The sequence below is a fragment of the Chanodichthys erythropterus genome, chromosome 3, assembly GCF_024489055.1.
Source record: "Chanodichthys erythropterus isolate Z2021 chromosome 3, ASM2448905v1, whole genome shotgun sequence".
NCBI lineage: Eukaryota > Metazoa > Chordata > Actinopteri > Cypriniformes > Xenocyprididae > Chanodichthys > Chanodichthys erythropterus.
Window position 1 is genome coordinate 50,188,552 of NC_090223.1, and position 7,841 is coordinate 50,196,392.

Genomic DNA, 7,841 nt, shown 5'->3' on the forward strand with positions numbered 1-7,841 from the left:
TCATGTGACCTATCAGTGTCAGTTGCCCTTCATAAATCCTCTCCAGAATCCAGAATCTCACCAGAAATAGTAGGTCATCCGGGTACTTTTTGCCAACTCTGAGTACTGTGAATTCAGACACTACTTTTTTGCCTAGTATATAGTACGGAAGTTTGCGATTTCGGATGCAGCCTATGAATTATAGGCATGTTCGGTTTAATGCTGCACTGCACAGACCAATCAGCGTCTGACTTAAAACAAGACATTTTCTTGAAATAAAAACAGTATTAAAATAATTCCAATAAAGTGAGTCACCCTTGATAATGAGAATAACAAAAAAAATAAAATAAATCAAAAGTAAAATGTCTGAAAATGGGAAATGTGCTTAATATAAAAATGACACCCAAAAAAAGAAGGAGAAGAAAAAAATAGTAAATGTCCTGAAAACAGGCTGTTATGACCTGGATATGTTTTTGTGAGATTCTTTACTGATTTTATTTGCGCTTGATCTATTAATGACGACTTCTTCAAATTGTACATTTGTGTTGAAGTAGAGCAGTGCAATAGATATGGGACACTTTATGTAAATGTGGTCCTCTGCATCTTTCCTGTGTTCTCACATTCAAATGCACCGCTGGGCCTGTCGGTCTCACTCCGTCTCGCTGTGTTACGTGGATGTTTTCATTTCATCTTTCAACTTGTTGTGCACAAAGGCCAGATCAAAGTCTGTGAAATTCACCGTGGTGCAGCGTTCTTACACAATAGACACTAATAATGCATTAGTGTGTTTCCCTTGTTGACACGTGTTTGTATTTGGGCTACTAGAGCTCTACTGCTCTACTGAAATGCACTGGAATGATATAAAACACGTTTGAATACTCAGTTTCTTTCATTTGAATGTAATCTACTGCTATTTTGTGTCATAAATGTACCTAGAGAAACAAAAATTTCTTATGTAAATGAATTTTGAGCTGTTATGCTGCCTTCAGGTCCTGATGAATCATCATATGCTGAGTGATGTACAATGATGCCGCAATGGGAACCTCCTAATTTCCAGTGAGTGTAAATTTAAGAATCATGGCGGAAGCTAATTTATGTTGGCCATGATAAGTAATTGTAAATGTTGACTGCACTGCATGTGCATAATTTTGTTGATGAAGAATAGCAATAAAGTTTGGCTGATGTATTCCCATCTGATGCTAAATTCCCATCATTCTCTGTGGCAGCACAGGAGTGAACAGATGAAGCATCAATTAGACACCTAATGTGCATCATTTGCTCTTCATTAGCTTCCTGTCTTTATCGGGAAATGAAAGAGAGAAAGAAACTTCAAATTGTCTAATGCGAACATGTTATTCTGACCAATTACCAAACACACAATGAAACGTCCCAGGAGGACTTGAAGGCAGCATTAAGGCAAAATGATTGTTTATAACCTTATCTGATTTTGTTTCAGAATGTAACATGATATTTTTGTCCAAAAATGAATGGCCTTTTCTGAGCACCAACTGTGCTTTCTGGGTTTTTCAAGGATTCAACACCTAATGTAAGACCATGGTGTGAAATTGTAAAAGCGAGGAAAATAACTGCTGAAAAAAAATGGGTTTAATGTGAAATCTCTCTTTCCTCGCATACAGAGCAACCTCGTTTTGTTGTTCAGCATGGAGGAACAGTTGAATGTCCTTCTTCACCCAATAAACAATTCTGAAAACCACACATCAGATTTCTGCCTTGGGGAATATTTGAATCTTTGACAGTTTGAACTTACTTGCAGTCAATTAATCTCTTGTGATTCGTTAGGATTTGTTTAATGCACCCTTGCTGAATAGAAGTACCAATTTATTTTTAAATAAATAAATAAAAACCTCTGAAACAAAGACTACAAAATTATTGACAAAAATAATTATGATTTTTACAAGTACAATTTTGTTGAAAATTTGATTGATCTCTGAGCTGAGCTCAGCAAGCATTAAGTTCATAATCAATTGTTTCCCCATTTTATTTGTCCAAATCTGTAATGTGTTGGGGCTGAAACTAGGGGGTGAACACTATAACAAGTTTAAATGGACACATTAATGCAATATTCTGTTCAGTTCATCATAATATAGCAATGTATTTCCATTAAAGGGCTTTAAGGCCTTTAATGGCTTTTCAAAGATGCGTAGCCCCTGCTGTATCCATTATTTTTTTTATTGTCCTCTGTAGAGGGAGTTTATAATGATTTTAAGGAGAGTTGTGAAATCTGGCACACTAATTAGTGGGCTTGAATAGTCCTCTGACACATTTGGGGGTCTCAGTTAAGCCCTCTAGTCTAAATTTCTTGATCGCCTTGTATCATAAAATATATCATTAACTACCTGGTCTCAAACTGGTATATCTCTTTGACAGCTAGCATAGCTGTAGGTGTTGTCGGGTAAAACCTCATGGGTTTTGGTTTAAACCCTTTGTTTGCGCCTCTTTCCTTTTGAACTCGTAGTGAATGACTGTGCTTTGGTGAAGCACCTCACAAAGTCTGAAGGAGTGAATCATTACCAGAGCTCAGGAACGACCTGCAATGAAATTGTTTTGTGCACCATGTAGGTGTCTCTATTCTGGCATGTCTAGACAATACGTGTTTTCTGACGCATCACTTCTCAGATTAGACGATGGGTTTTCTGGGAAGGCATTGTGTTGATTTTCTTCTCATAATCGAAGTGAGATGCTATGCTGTTTTGTTTGCATCCACACAAGCCTTGAATAGACATAAATGGCATTTTTTTTCCCCCTGGTCCTCTGTTTTGGATCAAATTGCTTCCAACAGCTGCAAAATCCTCGCCTTGGCAATCCGCCAGGTGGAAATGAAAAAATCTGCGGATTATGAGCAGAGCAATGTAGGTCGTGCTTTTCCGAGGCTTTCTGTTTTAATTTGCACTCTCTGGGTTGTTATTGGCATTAATTCATGGGTTTCCTTTTCCCAAGGCATCACTGTGTAATTGTTTTAGTGCTTTAAACATGGCAGAATTACATATACAATAACAAAACAAATGAGAGGAAGAAGATACGGAGTATCTGACAGCACTATTGTTAGGTTCAGCTGCAACCGCCTCATAGGACAAAACAGTCACAAAAGACATGTAGTTTTTCTCCTAAATAAGGTTAAATAGAGAGTCTGAATGTTTGAGTCTCATTAATATCAGATATTTCTCTTGATTAAACAACCTCAGTAATCACATATTACGGAGTGTCTCCTCTAGTGCTTCAGAAGAGATCTCTACAATGTCTCAAACTGTGCTCATATTGGCCAGTGAATTTGAGACATTCAGTTCACACCTAAGTATATTCATTTAAAGTATATTATGACCATAAAAATATCTACTCACTGGGCACATATGGTGAGGATAAAAATAAAACTACAGTCTGTAAAAATTGTGGCTACAGTTTTAATTATAATTTCCCTTCATTATCCATTCCCCAAGCGGGACTTTACAGCATGAAGAAGAAGCACAAGTTCTTGCTGTTGCCTTGAGGTTGTGTTCAAGCTGAAGAAGCTGAGAATAGCCGAGTATGAACTTGTAATTAGCACACAGAGTTTCTGTATCCATTAGGAAAAGGGCACGTTTCACAGTTGTGAGGGCAAATTAAAATGCCACAGTTTCAGTTCTGCCCTCAGACAAAGATCTGTGAGTGAAAACCTGGCCAGCTAACATGTGTTTCTCTGTAATTACAGTCAGAGAGAATGTGGAACTAGGAAGATGACCTCTTCCAGGCACACTGAGTCTCTACTATCCTGTTCCATGAAAAACTACTCACAAAAGCCCTTTCAGCTGAACATTTCTCATTAAATTATGAAACCTGAATGTCATATCCTCTCTTTCCCCACAACCCCTTCTTCACAGCCCACAAAACGCTCTTACTCATCCCTTCTTTGCTAACTAGCTTCTCCAAAAACGTCATCTTTGCTGTTTATTTTCTTTCGTTACATAATTTATGTTTTTGAAGTTTGTTGCTTACCTTAGGTGTTCTGTTTAAAACAGCTTGTGTAGTTACTATTCTGTTTCATGTTCAATTCACCCTCAGAACATCAAGTCAACCCAATTTAGATTTAGATCATATATATAACCATTTAGGTTGGATCTCACAAACACATGACCACATCAGCTTTAACCCCAGAAAATTAAACTGAAACTTTTAATAAAATTGGACTTTTTCAGTTTCATTTGCAGCATTTGGTTTTGATTCTGGGGTTAAAGCCGAAGCAGGAGGCCCGGAAGGAGGTCACAGTGAAAACAGGATGATGAAAGACCAAGGTGGAGCCAGATGGACGAGGGAGCCTGTTGGAGCCTGAGTGATGGCGCACCACGACGGAGCTGAGGGAGTGGAGAGCAGACAGGCAGAGTTGGAGACCAGGGGATCCGCTTTACATAGCATTGCTGGTGGTGAAAGCGCCCAAGGCAGAGCTGGAGAGCTGTACGAAATCAGCGGTGATGGCGGAGTCAAGGAGCTGTGAGGCACCAGCGGAGCAGGCCAGCACAGAGATGTGGACAGAGCCAGTGAAATGGACGGGAACGACCAGGTGGGAAGAATAACAGGCAGGACCGAGTCATCAAGGACATTAACTAAAGCAGGCTGAGGAGAAGAGAGTTCAGGTGGGGACATAGATGGGAGCATGGATGGGACTTCAGCCTCTAGCATCAGTTGCTAGTTTGCCTCTTGAGGCCAGGGGAGTGAGGTTTACTCACACAGCTCTTACTAGCTGGTCTGTTACACTAGAGCCAGATGTGGAGCACTGGCTCAATGATGACACCAATGTAACCCCTCCAGTTCTACTCGCACCACTCCAAGTGGGAGTGGTGCGAGTAGAACTGGAGGGGTTACATTGGTGTCATGACCCAGATGGGAGTAAGGTTTAGGGGGTGAGTGTAATGGAGGCGAAATAGTAAGAGCTGTGCGAGTAAACCCCACTCCCCTGGCCTCAAGAGGTGCACTAGCACCTGACGTTAGAGACTGCGGTCTTGAGTATCCTTGTTAACATGCCCGCCTCCCATGCTGGAAACTCCGGTTTGAGTGGTGCGAGTAGAACCGGAGGGGTTACACAGGGTGGGGTGGACTGTCTTGACGGCGCGGACTCTGAGATAGGACTGGCGATCAGCTCTGGCCTCGGGATTTCCTGGCTGCAGGATGAACTCTGTGGCTGGCACTTGGCTTGGGCTCTTGTTCTGTAGGTCAGGTCAATGGCAGAGGATCTCTCTTGCCGTCCAGGACAATCCCGGCTCTAACAATGAGTCCCGTCTCCAGAGATGGCTGCTGGATGTGGTAAATGTCCTGGGGAGTCTGATGGTATCATTCTTGATCATCCTCAGCAAAAGGACATCAGCAGCATCTGTCCAAGGATATCATCCTGTTCCATAAGAGCTGTTTAAGATTCTCATCCCAGCGTGCCTTTTGGTATAGGTCCGTCATCGGTCCGTCGGGCCATCTGATCATTCTGATTGGCTGTTCAACTACTGCCACCTGCTGGCTTGGAAAGGCATTTCATCTCACGCAGCCGCAGAACGGACGTGCTACTTGGTTGTCAGCTGTCTAGCATTGGTTTGGTGTTTAGGGCAACTTTGGACACAGACGCTGCCGACATGAGCCAACCCCGCAATCTGCTTTTGTCGCCACTAGTTCATTGGCGTCGGCTTGGTGTATTCAGGCCTTTAAGTGACACCATTTTCAACTAAAAACTGAGAACTTTTTATGCGTTTTAGCCATTCATTTACATGACAAATGCAAACTTTTGAAAATGGGTTTCAAAGTGCAAGTTTTTGAAAATGATACCGATATCTTCTCTGTGTAAACTACAAAAGCAACAGTCTTCATGAGGGCATGCTTTCGTCAGCTGTTGCGTGTCATGCTTCAGTCATAACTGTCACAAGACCACTTTTCCACAAATAGCACACAGCTAAAAGTATCATAGTTCATTCTGATATTCTGACTGGCATTAATCCTGATTACCGGATGTGGAATCCAGCCACTGTGTGATTTCCCAGATGAGAACTAATCAGAAATGGCTGGGGACAGATAAGGACATTACCTGGATTATGGATCCCCATGAGGATTCAGGCGCTTGTGCTCAGATAAAGCGCTTCTGAGTTTGACCTGCGCCCACTGCGTGTTTAAACCCTCTCCATCCTAACACCAGACATCAAAGATGTAAAGCCTTCCCTGCAAAAGCCAGTGTTTGTTGTTAAAGTCAACACTGTCAAAACTTGTCAAAGTCTTAAAATAAGCTTGTCAATGTCACTGCCACAGGTTACAGATGGTAAAATAGACACCACTATGTTTTCAGAATTGTATTGTGCATTTCTAGAAAATGCTATGCTATAATGCTCCTGTCAAGTCATGTCACAGTATCAAGATTTTCAGAGTTGGGGGTCTGTAAAATAAATCAAATTTGATGGAGGCAAATTACTGTTGATCATAGCAAGTTCTTATCTTGAACGCTGACTATAAAATTTGCATATATTTTGTTTATATCAAATCTTAAAAATATACTTTTAAAAATAAACAGTGGGCCATTTACAACTAAATTTTCAACTCCATTTTCAACTAAAAACAGAATTTGTTTATGCCTTTTGGACATTCATTTACATGAAAATGGCATTTTGGGGGACTGAAAATGCAAACTTTTGAAAAGGGGTTTCAAAGTGGAAGTTTTTGAAAATGATACCAATACTGTCTCTGTGTAAACTACACTAACGGCAGTATTCACACATAGAGTACACAGTTGTAAACTGCACGTTTTATCATTCCTTTGTATTAATTTACACCATTCAACATACTTGTCAGAGTTCTAAGCAGTAAAGGTCAAATGAACACAAACACATGCTGGGGGCTGCACGATGTGGCCTTGGTGACTGAAAGACATATATCTTGTCACTTGAAAAAGCAGCTGTATAAAGCTAAAGCTCTTCTTGTTTGAGAGCAATGAAAATTATACTTTTATGTTTCTATTGATGAGAAAAACGAGGATTCATGTAATTTAAAGAACTCTATTAATTCTCATTAAACCAAACAAATGCAAAATAAAAAATAACTCCTCATTATTTGTGAGTTCTGGCCTCAGGCACAACCAAAAACAAAGCTTCAGCTATGTGTCGTGGGTAATGGGAGTTAAAATGAATTTAAATTGAGCTACTAAAGCTCACACATAGTAAATATTTAACGCACTACACTGTTGTTACTACAGTAACAAAGAAAAGCCTGCCGAAGGTGACTGCGTTTTTTTGCAGAGATGAATTTCAGTGCTTACAGATCCACATATCTGCCAAGTACTTTTGAAATGGACAATCAGGTTTATGTCAATACCTTCTTGGTACAGTTGAGATGGAAAGCTTTTCAGAGCTTTTTGCAGTGTTCATAATGAAGTGGCTCTTTCAGAACATCAGATTTTATTGTATACCTGCCGCCGCTCAATGGATCTGTTCCATCAGCCGCAAGTCACCATTGCTTATATTGTTCATGATCAAAAGTCAAGCCTCTCAAGCTAAGTCACATCCAATCCAGCAACCTTCAACAAACCTATTTATGTTTTTTTTTATATAAATATTTATAACTACTGTACCCCCAAAAGTCAGTCATTAGACTGCAAACTTTTAATTCTACACCTAATGCAACGGCATTATAACTAATACGCCAACGTGTTTGATCAGGGTTACAGTGAAAAACTGCAGGACTGTGGACTGAAGAACACTAAAATATACAGTATGTTACTTCATATATCATATAGACACTTGTGTATAAGTGTGTTAAGAAACATGAAAGTGTACTCTTTTTAAGTGCACTTAAGTGGCCTTTTATTTAATTAATATTAATAATAACAGCAAATACAGTTTTAAAAA